The sequence below is a fragment of the Varroa destructor genome, unplaced genomic scaffold (assembly GCF_002443255.2).
Source record: "Varroa destructor unplaced genomic scaffold, Vdes_3.0 BEIS01000001.1, whole genome shotgun sequence".
Classification (NCBI taxonomy): domain Eukaryota; kingdom Metazoa; phylum Arthropoda; class Arachnida; order Mesostigmata; family Varroidae; genus Varroa; species Varroa destructor.
The window spans coordinates 45,429,053-45,451,826 of NW_019211454.1; the positions used below are offsets into that span (position 1 = coordinate 45,429,053).

The following is a 22,774-nucleotide window of genomic DNA, read 5'->3' on the forward strand; positions in this document are numbered from 1 at the left end:
GCGGGGTGCTGGCCCGAATCAGGGACTTGGACGGCGATGGCGATCAATGCAGACGCGCGATCGCGCGCAAATCAACACCGACACGATCGTCATAAAGAACAACAATGAAGCAACATCGGGAACGGCACGCCAGCGGCGGCCGTCGGCGCCGCTCCGTGCCGGAACAATGAAACTGTTGAGAGGGGTAACCGTGATGGTGGTGGTGGTGGTGGTGGGTGAGCACTACGTGGATGGATAGGTAAATAGACGTTCTCCTTATCGTTGGCCTTCCAGTCTCTCCCCCGTAGTCCACCATGCCGTAAAGTTGTCAGTCAGTTGTTCGTGGCGCGGCAGCAAACAGAATGATCAGTCGATCGTAGGATCATGGGGGTAAATGGAATCAGCTTTTTCTCCTGTTGTCTCGTAAAGACTGTAATAGAGCTACGGACCCGAGAAGCATGCACTCGGCATGTCGCCATGGGCGGCGGCAAACGAGACCTCTTGTGAACAAGGACGTCGACACCTATAACAGAAAATAAGGGACGCTGGCCTACTGGGACCGAACGCTGTGATAGCGTCGATTTGCGTGCGGGTAAGGAAAGACACTATCGTTTCCGTATGACGGAAGTGACCTTGTCTAGGTGACTAATGCTTAGGTCGCCGCTAAAGTAAAGGATGGGCACAGGTTGTAAGTCAGATGGGTTCACTTCGATGGGAGACGTGCTACGCGCAACAGCTACTGAACAAAGATCATAGGTGAAGTGAAACACTTTCCCAAGCACCATTTTCGTTTTGATTGCTCCGACCTGGGATCCTTTGTCGTAATTAACGGATTTTAATATGTGCTAGTCAACAATCGTAACTAGCTTTTCAATTGGGAAATTAGATTACAAAAAATCTATTGCAAAAGAGAGGTAGTAGATGTTTATCTTCTATGTATATATATGTGTTCTTCAAATCAGATCCTAGTTACTCAAAGCTCGCGCTTGTAATGATGCCTTTAAACACAAATTATGTTTTGACTATCATAGAGCGTCTGAAAGATTCTTTGAGTCCCAGAGTACATACACGGCGTGATTGAAAAAAGTAATGGTTAGAAAAAAATCAGAGACATCCTGATTGATTAGTCCATTTAACTTAAAAATATAACTAACCGGTCAATAACTTAGTTGACGTTTTGAATCCGTACAGTCGGCCAAATGTTTCTTCGGAATAGAATAGCTGTCCTCGTAATTAGATGCTTTCACACGTTTGCCGGCTAGCATTAAGCAACTCTACATCGTACCGTTGAATGACGCGATTACGTAAACGACGCCAAGTCTCTGTCCTATTATTCATCAAATAATGTTACCCAAATAACGTCTGCCAGCAATCGCGGTCATGTAACGCATGCTCTATAGAGCTGCTTTATTCAAAGAGACGAAACAGGACAAAAAGATCAGGGTGACGTGACAGGGTCGAAGTAGGATAATGTGCCAATTGACAAGAGAGGTGACACAGCCATGTCTGCGTATACGTAAGTGGGGGCGTATAGCTGTGACAGCAGGAATCCTTGCAACCACCATCTCGACTGTTGACCATCTTGTTCTTGATATATCGTCTGCTTTTTTACGTCACCGGGGTGCCCAGCCCAAACAAAGCAACTTTTACACAGGTCTCTTACTGTGCGCGCACAGGAGCCAGTCAACGGCCGCAACTGATGACCAATGGGTAAGGAACGAGCCGGCGACGCCGCCGCCATCTAGTAGCGAAAATACAAGCTAACTTTCGTTTGTTATGAACTTAACACGAGGCGAGCGAGCATTGGTCGACCGTCTAGATTAATATGTTGTGCGCGTCATAGACAGGCGATGTTGTTAATAATCGGTGCTTTGAGACGGGCAGGTACTAATCAAATAGTTGTTTCATTGAAACTTGAGTTTTTGTTTTTTTCAATTACATCTGCCTTATCGTTTGACTATTGTTGATCGGGAACTTAGTGGTAAGTTCCCGATCGACTTGCGTTGTGTCTCGAACATATCTGCGGCGTTCATAGGATTCGGAATTGTCGATGCCAGGGGGCAGTTTTCGATTTAGTCAGTAGCTTTACCAGCACGAGCAAGGTCGATGTTGTTGCCTACGCAATATGGCAGTATCCTTTACTCAGATACGCTCAGAATCGTGCAAATCTCGTTCGTTTATTACCGTTATCATGTATCTATTATATCTAGCACTTGAAGTGTAAAAAGGTGCCAATACGAGTATTGCATTTGGATAGGTTAATAAGAAAAAAAGGTCCGACTTGAAACATTATCGTCTACTGACATGTGGGACTATTTTACACTACAGAGTCGAACAAGTTCTAGATCTGATTCGAATTTAAGCCCGTTATAATCGTTCGGCAATTGTCAACTATCCGCCGGAACATAACTATAGCTTACCACCATTATATTGAATTGATGTAATATTTCGACAGACGAACCCATTTGTCTTTTCCCCAGTCGGTTAAATTTCTCTCCGTCGCAGGTAAATCGATGTCTCCTACGGCGCTCAACATAGACAACCTGTGCTAAATAGACTGCACTAAATAGACTGCATCCAGTTTCGTCGTCAACGCCTTGTCTTTTCGGTCTCGAACTCTCAGCCGGTCCCACTACATCCGCCCACACGTTCTCTGCGTCCAATCCAATTTCGTCTTCATGAAGCCAAAAGTGTATTTATTACATGAAAAGATTGCCACAAACGATCGCCCGTCCCTAGATCATAGGCCGTAACATGGTCCTTCTACTTAGCTGTGCTAGTAAATAAATAAAGAATGAGCGTTATTACCAGCTCCATGTCTGTTTGAGTTGGCGTTAACGTTCGCGAGAGGGGCGGCATCACCCACGGAAAAAGAATAACTAACAAGGGCTACGTAGCGGTATAACGGGGCGCAAAACAGCAACTCCGAGTATGATGAAATGATTTAACATCATTGTTAAAATCAGCTGATCTGTAATAACATCAAATCACTGATACGCTTACGACAACCGCCACTTCCAACACCCGTACTGCTGGCGTGCATAAAGAACGTACATACAACATTATGATAAGGTAATTCGTTTCTATTTGTTGTTACATGTAAATTTAGTAAGAGCATTAATTGGTGCCAATTTTTACATGATTCACCTATGATTGCCTAAAGCAGTTCGAAATGGCGCGCCACTGTGAGGAACGTAATTGTCTGTGCTCGTACGAATAACTTATTCCGATTTGATGCGCTCAGCCTTCGGTGAGATGCAGGACATGGCGCCGATCAGACACCCTGCGGGCGGCCGCCAGTCTACTGAGCCCTTCCTTCTTCAATACAAGGGAAAGGTAACAGATATTCACTCTAATCATAAATTAATTCAAAAGTATTATTCAAAAGTAACGATACCATTGTTTCGGATAGCATCTAATGTCAGAAACATTTGAGTTATGTACGCAATTTTTTTTTATCTTGTACCGCCAATTCAGTGTTGAAGTTGATATTATGTGACCCCGGATCAGAGAGTAGCAGGGGAAATTATGAACACCTTCGAGAGCGCATCGTTGCAGGAAAGGCATTGCTTACTATCCGGTTTAGAGCCAATATAGGCTTCACCCACTACGTCTCATAAACGTCACCGTCGACTGAACGGATAGAAGTTCGCCTAATCTACTGCGAGGAAAAATTAAAGGGTAAGATGGTAAAATATATTTTTTAATAGTTTTTATATAATAGTTTTTCACTAGGCCTAATCATTTTAAAGTTTAGGCCGGTTCCAGTTTTTTGAAAGCGGAATGACTCTAAGGGCATAATGATGGTAAGCGGCAGTACAATGACTGCAAACTAAAGGACTGACTAGACAAACGGATCAAACAGCTACGTTCACAACATCATCAATCAATCAGTTGATGAAGAAAGCTGAATAACATTTGATACAAAGAGTCGAATCTCTGAGATAAGGTAAGACATTAACGTAAAATAGTACCGGAGTACGTGTAATAAGCGGCAAGAAGCTAACAGGCAAGTTTCCTAAGTTAGAGAGACTCACAAATGCATTGAACTGAAACAACATAGATAATTGTGAGGGAATAAGGTAAACAGCGCGATAAGGTAAGAAATGAACCGCAACGAGAGCTTTGCCATAGGCTAGACTGGGAAGGCTAGTCTGATAGCGTTCGTTCCTGTGTATGTAGCCTGGATTATAGTCCGGAGAAAAATAGACACATGAAGCCGTGTGTCCATAAGTGAACCTGGTCAGGGTCGTGTCTAGTCAAATAGAGACAGGCACCCAACTGGCCAGGTAACCGCTTCGTCATTTGAACTAACCCGATTAAATTATTTTTATAGTGACGGGCAAAGTTAATGAACTTGTATGCGATAAAGACTGTGCAGCAAAACAATAAATGTAGAATGTTCACTTCGGCTTAAGTTCTGCACGTGATACGAATCCCTACTATAACATATGCACGAGAATTTGTTACGCATTCTTCGATTGATCAGTTCACAAGTATTTCTCATATGCAGATATGTCCTATTGAAAGATATGCGCATTTCAATTAAGGACCCTTATCGTCCGGCCGTCAATCCATGCTTGCTAACTATTACGTTTGTATCATCATTCGACGGGCGCCTCTCAGCCGCAGAGTTCAGAGAAGAGGCGTTCCCAATTTAATTAGTGAAAAAAATTTGGAGAAAAAATAAAAAAAAAAGACGAGGCCAACGGCATGATGAAGCAGCAGTAGCAGGCTCTGTTTAACATATATAGGTAGACCATTCTACGTTGTGACAGAGAAGCGAGACGAAGTCAATGCTGACGAAATGGCCAAGAAGCCTATGACTTTCCCTGCGACCTCCCCCTCTAGTCGGCACCTCCTCGTTCTCCCGAGCCCACTGTCCTCAAAGGACACGGTTAGCTTCTTCAACTAGAAGAATCATAGCACTAAATAGCGTCCCCTGAGCAATAATACCGAAGTCAGCACAACAGAAACCAAGACGATAACCACGTCAAAAGCAGAGACGGTTAAAGCTTAGCGCGTTGACACATACCGAACATTCCCAAGTTTCGTACAGGATCGTGGACTAGCCATTCGGCTGGGTGCGATACGGCCTGCGTACTTGGTACTGACTTAACTATCTTATAGAGCTTTGGCAGGGTCACTGTTCATCCAATGAAATACTAGTAATACCTAGTCTTCGATATAGCTGACCAAGTGTATAGCATTCGTTATTTAGTATTTATTGTCTGCGTCGGCGGCTTCAACACGGGACCAGGGTGGCACGCTCGCTGACATATCGAGTCACTCTGATTGCGCTTCTATATACACAGGTTTAGTGAACGAACCTAAATAGAAGGCAAACGGTTATCTCAGTTCATCAGTCGTAGTCTAGGAAAAATGCGTAGAGATCAGAAGAATTTCGAAAAAAAAAAAGGTTCGGGACAAAGGTTATCCCATTGTTGTTGTTGTTGTTGTTGTCGTTGTCGTTGTCGTTGTTGTTGTTGTTATTGCTGCTGTCGCTATCGGTAAGTGAGGAGCTGTATATCATCTAGCAAAATAGGAAATGATGACTAACAAAATAAATGAGCGTCGTTCGTACGGGTCGAAATCTTGCTCTGCGTACGTGCACGTTAATAGATCAGCCACCACACCAACTATACAACACCTACCTAAATGCAATAAGTCAATTCGACCTCAGGCTCCTTTTGCTATTTGTACATCCAGTACGTTTTACGCTCATGATGAGTGTTTTTCAGGTGCTTCCCGTTTCCTAGTTAGGAGTTTAGTCTGTCTCATTATAATAGTATACGTTACGATTAGATATCTACGTATTAAATTGTCTCGATTGTACATTTGAGAATATCAGATCCTGACCCACAGCGAACTCATGTTTTTCTACAACATGGCTTCAATTTTTGAAAAGCTACTCAGCTTCGCAGCTTCACACTATATATATATATTGTTTATAATTGAGTTTTTCTGAATACTGCATGAAAATGGCGAACAGCTACCGTTGTAGAGGGTCGTTTCCGAAGTACTATGTTTCTTACGACTATAGAAAAAAAAATGATTGAGAGTGACTGGCCTTCTCATACCTAGACATATTTATGAAATGATCCAGATATTTGATTGCCTAGGTAATTATGTATACTTAATTAAATTACTCATGTGATTTAATATACTTTTAAAATAATTAAATTACTTACAATACTAAGAAAATGTTGCCTTGCGTATCATAAATTCACTACGTTAATACGCGAATTACGTTCCGTTTTTGATGGCCGGTCACTGACACGACGTCTTTAAGGGATTCACGGTTCGGATTTTGTACATGTAAGCCTTCCTAAAAAGAAAAATAATATCGCATAAGCTAAACACAAATAATCGAATTTTTACGGTTCATAGAAAAAATGGCACCAGCTTCAAAATTCTAACTTGGTGATGCAGTTTACGTTAAGAAAAAGTTCTCCTCTGACCTTCGTCCCCTCCTTCGGATAGTAAACTATGGAAAAGCAGCCGACGAATTTGGAACTTTCTATATTGATAAACACTTCCAACTGAAGAGTCTTAGGTAACTTGATTTTTACGTGTGAAATACATAATCATAAGATTCAGTCAAATGCATATATATTTTGTCTTTATGTAATGGGCCCTAAGCATTACACATGTTATAGTTATTATACTTTCGAACGTTTGTTAAGCGCAGCATTTCTCGATAGATCCCCAAAATGCGTCAAGTCGATAATTATTTTTCCGCAAAACCGTTGCCGGTTGTATCATAATCTCAATATATATATATAAAAGTCGAGTTTTTCAGTATCAACGATAACTGCGGTGTTGTAGTGCGTATCTGTAATAATACGCTTGTCTATGGTGTGTATTGATGATATTCCCCCATGAATCCAACGGAAGCTATTAAACTGTAAATAGGTGTGTACTTACCCACGCTCAGGCCCACACCCACACTCATAGACTTCTCTCAATCTGGGCTCTTCTGCCGCAGTTAATGAGAAGGGGTGGCTTCGTCTTTTCTCTGAATCTCCTTTCAAAAGCGAATAAAAATGTCACCAACTGAGAAAGTTGTCGTTGTTTGTATCACCGCTGCGGCGAACGTACCGAACCTTGGTGAAAGTGTAATAGTAGCATCGTTTTGCTATCGGGTGAGATATCCCCGATCGGCGTCATGCGTATTGGCGGGGGGTCCGTCGGCTCATCGTCGGGATTTCTCGCTGCCATCGGTCAGTGACCGGCAGGGAGTCGATCAGATTGAACTTTCTTCTACTAGACTATAGTAGAATAAAACATTGCATTGCATCACATTATAGCATGCGTATGCGGTTTTTTGTTGGTCTGCCCGTTAGCCCCATTGACTTGCTGACCAGAACGATAACTCGTCTCATCGTCTTCTTCGCATGGTGTCTCTCTCGAACTGTAGAAACTCTTCTAATGGCAGCATCATACGGACGACATGGTGAAGGCATCATGAATTCGATAAACGGTTAGCAGAGCCCTTTGCTACAACACTGCAGGAAGAAGACATTCTGGGTCGGCCGCTGCCGTCGCCGTCGTCCGCGCCACTGACACTACGTTTGATCAAATTTATGTTTTTGTCTTTGTCCAGATTCTCTCGTAGATCTCATTCATGCGTCAATACCAGATCCTCACAACGACGACAAAGACAGTCGCTGTTTGGTAGGACCTGACCTTTCGCAGAGCTAGTCCCTAAGTAAGACAGTATGAACTGTTTTTTTCCGCCAGTGAATTTATAGGTCAGTTAAAATCTGGACCTGCTGCAATTTATCGAAGTTGTCTAAACTAAAGTTGGTAGAGTTACTTGAATAGGCACTCGTTCGGCTAAAACGATTTGATTATACTAGCAGCGCTTAAGCCTGCGAACAGCCGTGTGAGTTGGGTCTATAAAAGCTCTGCTAAATCTATCTGTCCGGCCGACAACCGGCTCGTGCCTAGTAGCGAGCGTAATAATCGAGGATTTTCGATAGCTGCAAGATAAAGCCATCCAGCATTTTGTACAGTTATTTATCTAATTGGTCCGAATCTTGCTTCACGGAACTGTACAACAGCGCGTGATAATTTAGAAAACGAATTCCCTTATTTATTCGAATAGTATTTATAGGGCGCATGGCGTCTTTAGGGTCATACTAAATATGCTGTGTTTATATGTAACTTCTTATGAAAAGTTAATACGAAAAACAATGAGCCGTGAGTCTAATCTGTTACGCTTTCGAAAATAATACGGGTTGTGTACGGGTAGATTTAATATTGAACTAAAATAAATATACGGTTAATTTATCACGATTATAGAATCGAAGTTAGAGATTGTCGCCGCATGGCTTTACCGATCAAGAGAAGTTCATTTGGCTATTTATGACATAACAACTTCAGACAGTTTTTAATAGACTGCCGAAGAAACAACGATACAGTATGTCGAGCGACAGCTGTTCCGGTACAATGGAAATTATTCTGTGTTACTTTTATCTGATCGATGATGAAGATTTGGCTAGAATCGCGCATCTTCGAAACAATCGTGTAGGCTGGCATTTAGCCTGATAGTGCTACGCGTGGCGTCTTATTGGTGTGGTGAGATGCAACCGTTTGCAATAGTTCTCCAACCTAACTTCAAGTTTTGATTTTATTCAGCGGCCAAGATATTACCAAGTAAACTTTTGATAATAAACAGGAAAAGTAAATCAGTACGGCAGGTATAAGACAACTTATTGCTTGGAGCGCTGCTTTAACCATCGTTTGTTCTGTAATGGATGCCTAATTATAATAACATGGTAAAGGGTGGCCTGATTTTATCTATTAAGTTAATCTGATCATTGTATAGAAACTGATAGATTATATAGAAACAGTGCTCTATGCTATAGCCTTTGTCAGCTAGAGACGTCACTTGGCATCCCTTTCTTTTTGTTTCCGGTTGTAACGTGGAACACCCAACAACCCGTTTTATGCGTATATTCCACATTGAACAAGGATTGCCGCCTGAGAGCGACCCATCTTAGCAGCATTATCGCCAAACTCGGGTATTTGTCGGGGGTGCATCCTCCAATTCTAAACAGCCATTTTGAGAATCCGCAAAACGTCATTGGGCAATCCTCTTCAACATGATACTTCTCGTGTGTAAGGCAGAGGACTGCTGTCTTGAATAGAATACAAACTCAGAGTGCTAAGGAGCACTTTGTTTTTTTTCCTAGAATGTCCATCTTCTTCTCCGCAAAAGCAATACAAACTGATAGAGTAGGCCAAGAGCCCGTAGACGTTACGCTGCAGTGAATACGGGAGCGGAGGGCAATAAATCTAAAAAAGCGAGCTAGAATTTACTGTTCAATACCATTATCAATTTTACCTTTTTATACTTCGGTCAAACCATCCAACTCGTAAATACTACGTAGTTTGTGCAGATAGCTTATCATACCGCCTAACTATTGAGTCATCGTTAAATACTGCTACAACTGGGCATCTGTTAATACCTAAAACATCTATATGACATCTATATAACATTATTAAGGGATATTAAGGGAGTTCGTTTGACTGCTTGTACGTATACGCAAAAAGTGAACAGAAAGATCCTTACAATAGGACTCAACTACAAAAACATTATTACGGGTGCTTATAGAGAGATCTTAGGGTTAGATACGTGCTCATCTACGTGAAATACACTATAATTTCGGCAGTCACTTGCACATGTGTCGCCTTTTGTCCTACATGTAGGGTCTTCATAGCGATATATTGAAACAAATCATCAATAAGTCAGTTCTCTTATGCATCTGTTGCTGGATCATGTTCCTACGCCCGGATTACCCTCTATCCACGAAGTTCTATAATTGAAAAGACTCTACTTAAACCCCACAACCTCAGACCCGTACAGCCATAAGCGTCTGTTAAAGGGCCTTTCATGCCCGCCATGGAAACGGTACATGATACGATTGTCTGGCAAGAATGTCAACTTGGATACATTTGTGGTGGCACAATTTATGGAGGAATAATTATTCACTGTTAGTAGATACTGCTGAAGCTGATGTTATTGCAGACGAAACCTACTGGAATTAGTTTCCACGAGGATAATATTCCTAGCAACTCTTAGAAAAACTCTTCTAACTCACGTTTGGAAGCTTTCAAGATCATTTCTTGCCGAATCGTCTGTCTTTCACACGAGTCATCTAGCTCACTTGTTTCCCCTTGCATCTATCCAACTCTCGCCTCGTAAGGCAAGCTGGTAATCGCGTTGCCGAAATTACGACCCATTGGCGATCACGACCAATTGGCTCATCGTCATTTCGTTGTTAGCGCCATATTGAAAAAAAAACTTTAGTTACAGTGTTTGACACCCGTTCGAGCAAAAGTTCGGCTGTACCGCGATTATTGCCTTTTGGAGTACGTGTGTATCCGACACTCGACTAAACAGCCGTCCAGTCGTTGTACGCAGTCACTGACATTAAAATTGTTGTTGCTTTTAGTGATGATGGTGGACTGCATGACGCTATAACGAGTTTTCTGCCTGAGATAAGGACGCTCGCTGGCGAGTAGTATAATTTCGTGTGTTTACTATCCCTTGTATGGACACTGACGTTGTCAAAAATGTAAGCACGGTGCAGTTAAATATTCGTATTTTCATTGATCATCACACGCGTCCAGATCCAGATAGCTAACAGCGAATGCAGGACCATCGAGGCAAGCAGCAAAGGGCTTGTCATACGATGCGATATTTCCTATCGCCATGCAACGCTGTGGCCTAAATTCGCGCAGACGAAAGACACTCAGTGATAGCCACTTCGGCCATCGTCGGCGAACGGCTGACAATAGAAAAAGTAAACAAACGAAATTCGGATCGATGCTAGACTTGGCTCTCCAACGAGCACTGACACATCGCATAGCCCGCGTGTAACTGGCACCGTTCCGGGCACGACAACGTCAGCCGCCTAACCAACAAATGTTTACGTACTCAGGAACACGCTAGCACACGTCGCTATGTGTAGACAGTCGTTCGCAGTCGATAATTTACGAGTTGCTGTGTAACTCATCAGCGACAGTTTAGCGATGATTAAATGGCGACGGGCGTCAACGGACCGGTGATTCCTGGCCACCACCGCTGATAAAGCCGACTGCGTTCATCAGACGTTTATCGAAGTGCTTTTACTTCAGTTGTTTTTCTGCTGCTGCTGCTGCTGTTGATGCGTAGCGTGTAGAACTTAACGATTTTTATGACCAATCGTAGTAGATATAAAATTATTAGTCGCAAAGCATGAGAACCACAAGTGTGGTTACAGCGGTGCCGAGAGATATGGATGGTTCTGGTGATGCAGACTAACGCGGCTCAGGCCGGTGACGACAGCGTTTTCGCTAGCGACAGTGTGCCCCATCGGTTGAACCGATCGGACACGATAATGACAGCCAGCAACGAAATCGTCGCTAACGCTAACGCCGCTCGTGAAGATCCCGTTCAATGTTTATGCGAGAGAAAAACAAAGTGAGCAGCATATTTCTATATAACCCACATGTAGATCTGTTGTTGATCTACGTGAATGACGTGTAGAAAAGGGTGGAGGTAAAAAAAAGAACGAATGAGGCCGATTGAAATCGACATCGAGGTTGTACGCCAGATACTTCGAAAGAGATATTTTTATTGATTTTCTGAAACATGTGCTCAACATGATCGCTACAATTTAGCACTGTTCGATCTCTATCGGAAGCCTGACTCGTTTTGCGATTGATTTAATTTTACGTATTTTGTAAAAAAAAAAACCCAACTCGTCTCGTGGGGTAAGTAATTTTTGCTCAAATTGTTTTTGCCAGACAAAAAGTAAAGTGAGAATATCGACACTGTTTTATCTGTGAGCAGTGATAACCGTACCACTGTTCGACTAATAAAAAATAGAGGACCGGCCTAAAGATTTATAGAAAAAAAAAAAAACTATACATGAATTTAATAATTCATGAACTCATCATCATTGTAGCTGAGTGCAAAGTTATGTAATAATAATAATAATAATGAATCGATAATATTTAACATTTTAAGATAAGATAAGAACTCACATCATGAAGCATCGGAACTTCGAGACCTGCATGACTTCCACATAGGAAAAAAAGCTATATATGTCTAATACAAACTTCGGCTAAAATTGATTAGTCAATGTAATAATCGGTATTGCGTCAACGTTCCTCACAACGCACGGCTACGACAGATCATTGCAATAGGAAATCAAGATTCCAATGAACTAAATCAACAACCGAGTACCTCTGCATGTTATTGAGCTTGATGAGTGGCTTTTCGAATACGAAAGAATACGGTTGTACCATATTCTTTACAAATCTCCGAATGCCTAAACAAAACCTTTAGAGACATCCCTGAGGCGAATAAAAAGAAGAGAAATCTGATGGCTATGGATCCCCGCTTTTGTACCGGTACTACTACCTGGGTTTATCGTAACAGCCTCGGCCTATACGAACCAACTGAAAAGACAAATGACCGTCAGTTTATTAATTATTCTTCCTTCGAGCATCTAGCTCACTTTTTCACAGTCTTCGAAACGAACAAAATCCTAAAAAGCGTGCATAGTCCCTACACGCCAACGTGACACGATGTGGTTATGCGGGACAAGTTCCGTTAAATGAAACGCCGCTCATTGCCAGACAGGCCTGCTGCTCTAAGACGAGCAACATAATGCCGTTAGTTAATATATGCTACGCCTAGACGCTCCACGTAGAACTGGTTCTCTCCCCTTCTTCCCGCCCGCTCTCGTTGTGTCCCCCGTGTCACGATGGCCTTTTTTGCCGTTTGAATTATGTCTCCTAATTCTTCTCGCTCAATGATTTGAGGCGACGAAAAAAGAGAACAACCAACGTCTTCCATTATAAGTAAAAGCAGGGAACACAGCACACGCACAGGTCGACAGCATTAGCTCGTACTGACAGAAAAAAAAAAAAGAAGAGGTTTCAACAATAGCGCAAAAGAACGTACATAGTAGATACTGAAAAAGATGTGTAGTATTGCAGTATCGACCAAGGCCTTGTTAAATACCGCCGATACTCCATTATCGTTAGTAGCCTACCTATTTTCATTGACACAAGGGGGACGTCGACCACATTACCGCAACCCCTTCGTGTCGTCGTTATGCAATGCGATGTGAACTTTGTATCAAACATATTCGTCACTGATACATTCAGTCGCGATCACGACCACAATGATACCGACCAAAACGATAGCCTGCGCTGACGACGAAAGAAAGCGTACCACCAATGGCCACGATCAGTTCATGCTAATACTACCACCACCATCATCATAATCACCACCACTGACAATATCAGGGTCTCTACCTCGGCGCAAGATGTCCAGCAACGCCGATTCTGTACAAGCGACAGCGAGCCATCAGAGGCCAGCACGAAGACCTACTCTACGCAATCTCTACGCCTCGATGCGTTTGTCGCTGCCTTCCAACGTCGTGTTTCGAAGGTTCGCCATTTCGTCGTGCGCTGACCTTCCCATGTCTAAGTTCGTTACTTCTGTCTGTCTCTCTCCAACCCTGTTTGCTGTCCATCGTCTTGTCCGTTTGCCGAATAAACTGTTGCAGCACCACTATCTGCCGCTGCTCAACGATGTGCTCTTTGTCGTCGAAGCAGACCGCATCCGGGAGTTTATCTCGCTGGGAGACGTAATCTGCTGAGCACGCGACCGCTTCTTGTCGTTTGTCGCTGCGCGTTCTCGTAGCGACGTCGAAAATGAAGAAGAGTTGCTGCCGTTTCGGAACGGTCGATGCTGGCGACTCACGTTGGCTGCCAGCGGCTGCCGAGTTGTCTCGTGCCGATCCATCGCCAACCGATTCGTCCGATCGATATATCTAACTGAGTATGGGTTCTTTCGTTATCCAACCCAATGGGGCAGGCACCGACTCGCCGAGGTACAGTAGACAGACAGACGATCGCCAATACTATCGCACACCTCACGGTTCTCCATCAGTAATCGGCATAAGTACTGCATAGGCACCAGTAAAAGACTTCCTGCTGCTGTCGTCTTCATGTTATGCTCCTTCAATTTTTATATTTCTGTTTCTGCAGCGGTGTTTGCGCAGCTAATGCAGAATGCAGTGGACTGCTGCTAAACGTCTATGAAAAACGCGAGAGAAGAAAGTTATTTGTAAAAGTTGTTAGAACCTAAAGCTGTATTTATTTGGTCGAGGCTCGTTGAGGCTTTCCATTGTGGCCGAGTTAGATGGCACCACTATTAATGGTAGCTACAACTACGACAAAGATAACCTCAGCATGAACATTCGATAACATTTTAATCTGGAAAGCGGAGCTGTCGATGTTAAAGGTAGTGCAAACGCATAAAGAAAAAAAAAACTACAACGAACCAACAGGGATTGAAGGGCTGAGCCAATTTATCGGATCTACCCAGCGGCGCCAATGATGGCTTTCAATACTGACGGCAACGTATTCGTTCAAATATGGATTTTGCTATAAAAATGGCCAGTTGCTCATGGGATAAAACGGCGACTACGTAAAAGTGTGGTATAACAGATTCGATTAGCAAGTCTAACCAGTTTAGAACGGGCATCTTTCGTTTCCCATTGCAACATACACATGACAAAAGTTACATAGAGACTGTGCCACGATGCTGTGACTTTGATACGGCTAGGGCAAAATAGTCACTATAAAAATATCACCCACGGGTTTGAAACAAACCCCTGAAGATGGGCTGCTACGAAGGCAAACACAATGTAGCTTCCTGTTCCGGACACATTTTCCAGGCTAATCGTTGTCACATCTCTATCGTTTTGATACATTACTCGAACTTGCTGCAAGCGAATATATGTCCAACATATACATGGACGCGTACTAGGTACGGTTATTTTGTGTCAAGGAATATTACCGCAATCTCTGCTCGGCAGACTGCCTGTTTACCCTTAAATTGTGCGCTCGTTCTTCCGTGTTCTTGATAGGGTTCTATTAGACAACTGATTTGGCACGTCGGATCGAATAGAAAATGAAAGTCAAGCCTTTCGAGAAAAAGCAAAAACACTCGAATCTATTTGAGGCGTAAAGTTCTACAACTTTAAAGCAAAATAGTATTACCTCGTACTGAAGGCATCATGCTGATTCTCTGGTACCGCTTGTGAAGCTCAGGTAGGAAACTAACGTAAATGCAATCGTTTAGTCGCCGTCTCAAATAAACTAGTCTCATCCGAAGGGGGACTTGGCTAGCGACAAGTAGACACTTGCATTCAAAGTTGTGGATGGTGCGTCGCGAATTCTATCTTTTAGCCGTTATTTGGTATGGCTATTATAGCCTAGATGAAATAAATCTGAGCATTTTAGAAACGAAGGCTTTAAGTACCAGACGCCTCTCGAAACAGGTAACGCACCAAGGAAAGGAACATCAAATTCAACAGCATCTAAAATAATCCTGCTCCATCTCACCTTGTGGCTCTCGCTTGCATCTTCGTAATGGGTCGCGCTCGTCACCGCCGTATAGACGTCGAACCTGAAATGGCCAAGTTCGCTATCCACCGTCAGCGTTACGGCTCTTCTCGGAACGAGTGCGACGAGGACTTCGACTCAGGTCTAGGTCTTAGCGGTGGAGGTTTGAACACAGCCCGCTTGAACAAAAGCCAATAGCCTTTCGAGAGGACAATACAAGTTACATAGATCATTATCACCCACATCGTGCTGCTACTGCCACCAGCTAGCATATCGTTTCGACCTTCAGCCTGTTCTCGGTTTGCTGCCATTCGCGCTGTTGGCCTGAGGCCGGCGGCGTTGGCGAAACGAAACGCAATGGTGCCAGCAACCTCATAAATATTACCCCCCTGAATGGGGGGTATCTCGGAATGCACTCGACGCAATCATCATTTCGTTGACCTTTACGTATGCAACAGGCGTTCATGGTTAGCTGATAGGAGGTTAGAAGATCTTGATAATATCGGCGGTGCTTTGAGTCATTGTTGTTGTTGTTGTTGTTGTCACCTTTAACTACCCGCTGAAGGTAAATGAAAGAGGGTTTTACAGGAGGTTAAGGGGAAGGGGAAGGGGGAAACAGCTAACGAATTCGCGCAATTATGTACTCTACGTTTGTTTGTAATGTAAATTTTTGTGTGATTGACACCTTTTTTTGGCTTGAGATATTATTCGGTTCATTTCGTGTCCAAGATGAAACTAACCTATCTAGGTTTATGTTCTTGCACTCACCGAAGATCTTTCTCAGCTTGGATAGCCCCGTTCACCCGATCGCATTTACCCCATTATAATGGTAGTGTGCCACCTTATTATATTTTTATTATAACACATTTTTTACACATGGATCGATGTTACAATATAGAGAGTACACGCTATGTAGCATCGTTAGAGACGTTCAGGCACCTAAAAACTGTGGAAGACTACAAGCTTCGCTTATGGTTAGATAGATGTTAGATTTATTATAAGATGCGGATATTTTTTAAACGATCTATTCTACTGCTTTTGCAATTTCGTTAACCAGCAAACACGGTCTCTGCATTTAATAACACTGATTAAAAAAAACCCAATATTAATAGTAATAATAGTATTTTTACCCATTTTTCTTCATGCGCGTTAGGTCGATTTAGCAAATTTACCGAAATAAACAAACAAACAAAGATTATGTTTCAAATTAAAATAAGATTGTATAAGAACCCTTCACTAAATGCATCTAATTTTCGAGCTAACACGTATATTCACTGCATCAATTCATATATGTTGTGCTTGATACTTGTTCGCAGGAAATAGTAAAGTCAGAATAATTCTACCAATTTTCGTGAACTATCCCTTTTGCTTGCATTTTTCAACGTTGATTTCGTTCAGCGGCGAAGCGATCGTCTTCGATCAGGCCGAGTCGACAGGCTTGTACTTAAGGTGAAAACCTGACGCAGGCAAGTACCTTGCGGGTAGTCAGCAAGTGTAGATGATGAGAAATGGGGGAATCGTGGCCTGCGCGAAGGGCATTCATTTGAAAAGTACAAAACAAAATACGAAATCACTTCACGGGAAAAACTACACAATTTCATTGTTCGAAAATTCTCGTGTAGCTTTTCGCCTTCTGGCTGGCCTTGTTTTTCTCTTTTCGAGAGAGTTGTTTCTTGAGAGGTTGCGCTCGATCTGCCTTCGCTAGAGAGGTGGCAGTGATGGCTGAACTTCAAGTTACTGCTATCTTTTAAGCTGCTGTGGTGGTGGCGAATCAATGTTTTCGTGGATTCGCTCCGACGAATACAATGGCAACTTGAACAATGGATTGTGCACCCCGCTCACGCTGACACGGATACCCTTAACGATATCTAGACCCTGTATGCCTCCGTACGCGGTGTAAAGTGAGATCTAGAGTTGCAACAAAACAACACCTTTGAAGTAGTCACTTCTCTGTCGACGCTAATGCTTTTCTCTATTCCACGAGAAGTGATCTTCCTCCATAACATCTACGCTATATACTAACAGCGACGGCTAACACCGACGAAATAACGACCGCAGCAAGCATGAGTCGCCCGCGTCATGAAGCCTTAGTTCAAGTACCCATCATACAGCCAACAGCTTACGAAAGTTTTCCTGAAAGTCCCTTTCGTTTAAGTGCGTGTGTGTGTGCGGTCTGGAGACGACTACCTTGCCCCTAACTCGACTATGTCCCTTCTCAGGACTATCGAATAAAACTAGCAATCGCTATATATATGGCAACGTAAAAAAACACAGATCGTCAGTCGGACATGCACAAGAGGACACTGCACATGAAGCACATGATAGGTGCTTGTTTGCTCAGCACAAAGACAAAACAGCATGGAAGAGTGGGGCTAGAAGTGAGTGAACTAAGGCTTCCATTAGGTGAGACCGCACCCGGTTGCCCTTGCTCGAAGTTGTGATACGACTCGCTTGTGAACACTGCGCGGCACCGCAGGGGAGAAGCCGATTGCAAAGATACAACGATGAGATGATCTAATAGTGAAAGTGAATCACTATACACGACCCAGCGGGTCATCTTTTGTCGGCCTGGTGCTGGTCGCAGAAGCCAGACTAAACGGGTGTGGACATATTCGTATCCTGCCATATTCCTACAGCATTTAACTGCTAAAAAGTGGAGAACTCATCCATCTGACCTGAATAAATTTCGAAGCGACGCGATCCCATACGATTGCATATAAATGCACCGTGGCCGGCTTCAAGTTTCACCTGGAACTTTTCCCAAGCTCGACAAGTCAGCGCCGACAGGACAGCGTCGACGAAATAGGACGTTTATCGCTCGTTCTTTTTATATCTAGTCTAGCGAGGCCATATTTTCTATTTTGTTTTGCAATCAAGATTTTCAATGCGTTGAATAATCTCACGTTTCGTCCCAGCTGGTGGAAAAATGCTCAGGCACAGAGGCTTTCAGGTATCGTATATGGGACTGCGGAGCATGATGCTTACATAATGCCACATTTACCTTTACAATTACATGGTTATGCTACACTATCTTCACACGTACGTTGTGGGATCTGTGCAACAGATAAACGATCAGCCCAATTAATCGTTTCACAGCCATTGATTCCGCTGTTTGAACCCCAAACATGGTGGATATGTACTGGTTTTTTGAGTGAGCCTATTTTAACAACTCGGGATTCGTCTGGTGATAAACTAAAACCTCAATGCGCACATCGAGTCCTGTTCCTGGAAACGTCGTTATCAACAAGCTGACACTAAGCATTTAACCTGGAAGCATTTTGAAAAAGAAATTAGCCCATGAAATTAAATAATGTAAAAGTCCGCTGCTTGATTCAGCTATAAGCCAACCCCAACGAACCAAGCTCTTTGCAAGATAACAATCTTATAATAATAGTAATAACTAGGTTGTGTATGAAGCATATGCTTAGTTTCGTCGCAATATCTTTCAATAAAGCTAACTAATCAAAAGAAAAAAAAAAATAATTAACACAGCTTTTTCCTTCGTTGTCGCTAGAGTGTTTAAGCTAAATTAAGCTGGTTTTTAATTTTTTTTGCCTCCACACGCTATAGTATAAACACGGTCCAATGCATTCGTTTCAATTTTCAGACGAGATCTCAAAATTGTCGGCCTCCGACAAAGGTGCTTTCAAGAAGTTTTTGCCGGCACCTGCTCGGGATCTTAGCCAATGGACGCGGGTCAAAAGTTCGATTTTCTCTCTACATCATTCTGCAGCCTAAATATAGAAGTTCACATATACACGCATATACATACATACATATTATCGAGAAAGCAGCGTCCTGACATGATGTTGCTGGCGACGATCAGACTTTAATTTCCGCTCGGCCTTTTTCGTCCCCCTGCAGTGCATCGCTCCCGTTCTGTCCCTGCGACGGTCAAGAAAGACGCTTGAAATTTGGCGCCAGTTCCATTAACTGATCTGCCTGTTGTGTCTATGGCTATCAACGATGTTTTGCTCGCCGTGTACAACTAAGCCTAAACGCGCAGAGAATACCTAGTCTGCTCGTAAAGGCGACACCAATAAGCTGCCGTCGTCGACAATAACGTTGTCGGCCATGTTTACACAAAACAGGCGCGCTGATTACTGTGCATCATCTACAGCAGCAGTCGCGTCTGCTATTTGAATTGGTTCACCGGCGGTGATTCGTTTTATGGTGTTCAACCCGCTGCCATAGGCTGCTAGCGGGGGTTTTTTGTCCATATCTAGAGCTCGCGCCCACGACCGACGACGACAAAGCGACTGGGCTGTTATTGGCGGTCCGGGGTGAGTCAGAGGTGGAAACACAATGATAGCTGATAGAAGCAGAGTGGGGTGAGAAGGAATCGCAAAGATCCTAAAGAATACGGCTCGATCGAGTAGATTAGCGCGTAAACTCTTACTTTTACTATGACCATTATCACCACTTGGCTATAACAGTACAAATAGTAAAAGCGATGTCTCTGGACAATGTGGACACCTATAGCGCCCGCGAGTATAGCGCCAATGTGTACGCACTCTGAAGTGGAATCTCTTTCTCCTGCTTAGAGAAATTCGGTGCAGAGGATTAATGAACGAACAAGGTTTTTGACCTAACCTAGCTATCGGCAAACTTCAGATGAAATTTTGACAATCGAGACACACACGCATACATAAACAGATACATTTATAAAGGCTATAATGCATATAATGCTCACAGTTACAGCTTCGACACCGCTGACGCATATGGACAGGCACAATAAGAGGCATAATTGTTTGGCGAAATCCTTAATAGGCATCCGATTTAGCGGTCCCCGATTCATTCGGAACGGAGCGCCAACTTCGTACGGTGAGCAACATCAATAATAATGACGTGATCTCCTTTACATGGCACTCGATTCATTCTATTTACTGTTACTACCTCGCCAGTGCCCCTCAACATGTGCATGAAGTTCATTTCGTTGATAAAAACACAAACTGATGAACAAAAAGCGTCTAGCAATCTGTCCAGTTGCCTGATCGTGATGGCCATTGAATGAATTCAGCGATAATTGAAGAGGGAGGCATGTTTGTTCTAGCAGTTTTTTTCAAAATGTATTTTATTTATCCGCGCACAAGGAGAAGCGTGTTGTGGCGAACACTAAGGCAATTAAGGCGTCGGTCTCATTATGCAAAATGTGAAACACGTCCCTAGAATGGCCTGCAAGTACCGCTAAGGTACTTGAAACAACTGAGATAAGAATGCGCCGATAACTTTGGTCTTAACATGGTACCTTGTACATAGACACTGCCAACAAGGTCAATATATACAAACATAAAAAAATTCAAATAATATTACCTACGCTTAGACGAATCGGCGTTGCGATGGCAAACATCGCCATTTTTTTCTATCTCTTCCGATTAAAGACGTATTCCTGCCCCGCTTACAACGAAGGAGCAATTGTCTCTGACGAGAACGTTCTTAGGGGTCTCCCTGCAAAGTCGACTCGCACGCTCGGAACCCACCTGACCCCAGACTAGCCAAAACCTCCCGCAGATCTCCTACCGCAATAAGTGTTGATGGCGCGGCAATGGCACTGATAGCAGCACGAGTCCAGTCAATACTGATCGCCACTAAATACAAGTGAGTTTCCCATCGCGCCGTGACACGGATGTCGCTTACACACTTGGCACCCTCAGCTCTACGCTTCTGGCGGTATGGCAGTTCTTTGATTAGTCATAAGGAGATGATGAGCTGGCGGTCTCGGTCGACTCGCTGATACCTTATTCAGTCGCTGTGAATTATGTATGTGGGACCGCATTTCACCGCGCACAGAACCGCTAGCAAAGGGCAACGACTTCTTTGATGCCGGTAAATACGAATCGTTTCCCTGATACCGGAGGCAGGGAGCCACTGTTAACCTCATTTTGCTTGTTTGAGTCGACATCATGTCAGACAACTAGTGGCGTTCATAATATGACTTTTGTGCACCAGTTCATTCTTCATAAGCACGTGCGTGCCTTGCTAGAGGACAAGTAATTACACCTTTTTGCGTTAAAGAGGAAGCGCGTGATATTGAGAGAGCGTCGGAGAACGCGAATGGGAAAGCACAGAAAATGTTTTCCAGTGTCTTTTCTTAGACAAAATGAAAGAAGGTGACATCGTCCTTTCTCAAAATCACAGTACGGACAAGCCATTGATCAGAGCTAATGCCAGTCTCATGGACCATCTGCCACGTCGTACATAAAACATGCAATTGCGTATGTGGACAGGTAATGGTCAACTCAGATGCGCGATTGTTAGCTCAACCTCATGTTAGTATACGATCGTGCAAAATCGTGCATCATACAGTTAGTTAGTCTTGAAGAGAAATCATATTTGAGTATGATGTTTCCTGAAAATCCAAGTACCGAAATAGAAAATGTTCTCTCTTACTTCTGTTTTCAGTTGAATTTGTCAAAATCATCTTTATTTTTGTAAATGTACGAGCTTCCAGTTTATATGCGTACTGGCTCCTAGTTGTCTATCTAAATACCGAAGGGATTACTAATTATACAGGGTATCGCGAACATTAGAAGCGAACTTAGCTCGACCTCATGTTAACGTAGCACCCTGTAACTAATAAGATAAACCGCAATTGTCATATTGATGCTAGATAGATGACGACAATCGTATCAAGAAGGTGTTATAAAATTACTCTGGCCAGTATATTTTAGTAAAAAGTGTCTACGAATTAAAGCCAGTTTCACTGGGTGGTTGTAATGAAGCTTGTTACGCACCACACGTTGCGTAGCGATCGGCCAACATTTTTAAAAATTCCCAAGAAATCTCACTTGATAGTCTTGAACATGCAAATCAATTGGCTCATCCACAGCGGGGTGCATCGTAGATCCCCCCCCCCCCCCCCCCTCTTCTGACGAGGCCCATTTATCGAATTTGAGGTGTGCTTTTCGACCGTTATTGAAATTTCGATAGAACACAAAACGATGATCGAAATTGTCGATTACCGATCGTATCGTGCTCACTGTCACCGAAGTGGGCCCGAGCCTCGACGTCATACCCGAAGACAAGTCATACATGGTTCACTTTGCAGATCGCGATATCCCGGCGGATCGGGGGTCCACGAACCCACATACACACGTACAAGAAAGTACAGGTAGCTTTCAATAAGGTGCGATGCAAAATCGAAGAGCCAACGATATAGATAATCAGCGAACTCTGATAAGCTGAGTTGTAGATTATCAATTGGGATCAAATGGACATTAGCTTTAATAGGGATTCCGGCTTAGCAGTGAAGTGGCTTATGCGAGCTGACAGTTTTATCGATCTGCCTATGCACGTATAATACATTATCTAGTAAGTGTGATCGGAGATGAGTTAACATCCGCGAGCGAGAAGTGGAGGGGAACATGTTTCCAAC

At 43.2% G+C, this 22,774-nt stretch overlaps 1 long non-coding RNA gene across 1 annotated transcript; it reads right to left on the reverse strand.

The window, feature by feature from the left end:
• Positions 1–1,848: 1,848 nt before the first annotated feature.
• Positions 1,849–11,418, reverse strand: LOC111248281 (uncharacterized). Its single transcript, XR_015318327.1, has 5 exons — positions 10,089–11,418; positions 6,907–9,282; positions 6,171–6,307; positions 2,441–2,653; positions 1,849–2,095 (listed from the first exon to the last, which is right to left on the reverse strand). It is a non-coding gene; the product is annotated as an uncharacterized LOC111248281 (long non-coding RNA).
• Positions 11,419–22,774: the final 11,356 nt, after the last annotated feature.